Raw genomic sequence first — 2,317 nt, 5'->3', positions numbered from 1 at the left:
TATGTATATTGTATTGAAACAGATGAGGGAAAGAACAGATTAGAAGTGATATATGATTGAGTATTATGGTTAGCACAGGAATCCAGAATTAAGGTTGCATAGAGAAGTGTACTCGGGGTGGGGGGTGGGGGGAAGGGATGTGGGAATTGTATACTAATGAAGGCATTTTTTTTCTTTTTTTTTATTTTCTTTTTTCTCTCTTCGGAGGGGGAAGCGAGCTGGTGGGGAGGGGTGGGCAGGGAGAAAAGTGCGGCAATGAATGAATGGAAATCCAAAACCTCTGTAAAAACAATAAATAAAAAATTTAATAAAAAAAAAACAACAGACTTTTTGGGAGGAAGAAGAGTGAACTCGTGGGGGAGGGTAGAGAAAATAGTGCAACAACGACTGGAAACCCCAAATCTCTGCAAATGTTCATTAAAATTAATAAAATTTAATTAAAAAAACAGAAAAAATTTCAGTGGGGGTTGAACCCAAAGATTTTTACTACGCATCACATCTTCTAAAAAAAAATATTCCATATATTCTACAGCAAATATAATTTGGTAATGAACTTAGTTGTTTGAACAACCAGTGTAAAATTCTGTTGATTTCTCACATGAGAATTTGACTTTAATAAACATTTTGTTTTCATTCATTCATTCATTCATTCTCATTGCCATGAGGTTGTAATTAACTCAGCGCTGACCCTCCAGGGGATTTTTAGAAGTTGTAAATCACACAGGAGAAAGTTGCCTTTCTTTGCTTCATGGAATGACTGGTGGATTTGAACCATCAGCCTTTAGATTAGCAGTGAATTTCTTCACGTGCTATGTTTTCAGAATCCAATTTTGCTTTAAGTGGTTCCTAATTCAACTCTGATGCTTATTTCATAACGAATGTTATAGTTAGAAATGAAAAGTGTTTTAAAATAAAATTGAATGTTTAGAAAATAAATATTGCAATAAATTCCTCTATTTCCAGATATATCTTCTATCTTTGACATATTATTAATGGTGAAATTCCATGATCTCCTTCAAGACAGACTTATTTGTTCTTTTGACAGTTGATTCAGTTATATAAATATCCTCTTAATGACTAGTATAAATAAGTTTATTTCTGAATCTTGGAGAGCTCAATATATCTGATGAAAATATTGTAATATATTATTCCACATAACATACTCTAGTATATTGGTATTTTATTGGTGATATTTTCAGCTTCTTTTTTAAGTATCTCCTTTGTGTGTGTGTTTGTTTTAGCACTCTTTTCTAAGAAGGCATCTAGAACCTGAACATATTATTCCAGGATTACATTGTGAGCTTCTCAAAGCTCAGTGTGTTACAAAGCTCAACGCTCAGATTGTTACAGTGAGAGCTTCTCTAAATGTGTTAGAAAAACATTTTAATACTCTATCATTTCTTAAATTGAATTTGAGAACTGTCCGTCTGTGAATAGAGTACAAAAAATGATGAGAGTAACTCAACAGTAGGAAAAACCCAACAACATTCTGTTGTACTGTTTTACAAAATTATGTGAATATGCCGCACATAGTAAGAAAAGACATTTTCATTACATGAATGTACAATATGTGGTGAAAAATGGAATTTTTCATTGCATTGTAAAATTTCATGTTCCATGCCTTTATAATGATCTGATGAACTAACCAGCTTCACCTAAGTAGTGAAGTGCTTGAAAGTGTTCTGTGGTCTTAGTGCTAATGAGTTATGCTACCAAGCCAACGTTTAACTACACCAGCTGCTGAGAGAAAAAGGAGCAATCTCCTCATGTCCTATTTACTGTGTCTGAAAACCTGCTAGAGTTATGAGATAGTTCTGACCTGATGGTACACAACAACAACCACTTGATTTGAAATTTCTTCATCAGTATCTTTTTAAACTACTAAATGTGATAAAACACTCCACAGGTGTTCTGTTGGAAGTACATCTCTTAAAGTAGTGTCTTAAAGCTTAAAGTCAATTTGTATGAGATAGATAGAATAAATGGAAATAATTATTTCACTGAAAATATCTGATGAAATTTTATCACATTAAGTCTTCACATGTTGTTTTAGACATATACAATGGGTTGCTCTTTCCTGTGTAACCATAATTTGATATGCTCTCTTCTTAAAATAGACCAGATTGAAAAATAAGTTAATATAAACCCCAAATACTTGATTTCTCTGTAAAAATATAGTTCACATTCAGTGACTGTTTTAATGAACAGTGTATTACACAATTGTTGTTGTTGTTGTTATGTGCCATCGAGTCGTTTCCGACTCATAGCGACCCTATGCACAACAGCTCTAAACCCTGCTCTATCCTGCGCCAACCGC

The sequence above is a fragment of the Elephantulus edwardii genome, unplaced genomic scaffold, assembly GCF_000299155.1.
Source record: "Elephantulus edwardii isolate Elephantulus edwardi_28Jun2011 unplaced genomic scaffold, EleEdw1.0 scaffold00372, whole genome shotgun sequence".
NCBI classification, from domain to species: Eukaryota; Metazoa; Chordata; class Mammalia; order Macroscelidea; family Macroscelididae; genus Elephantulus; species Elephantulus edwardii.
This window is presented reverse-complemented; position numbering follows the sequence as displayed.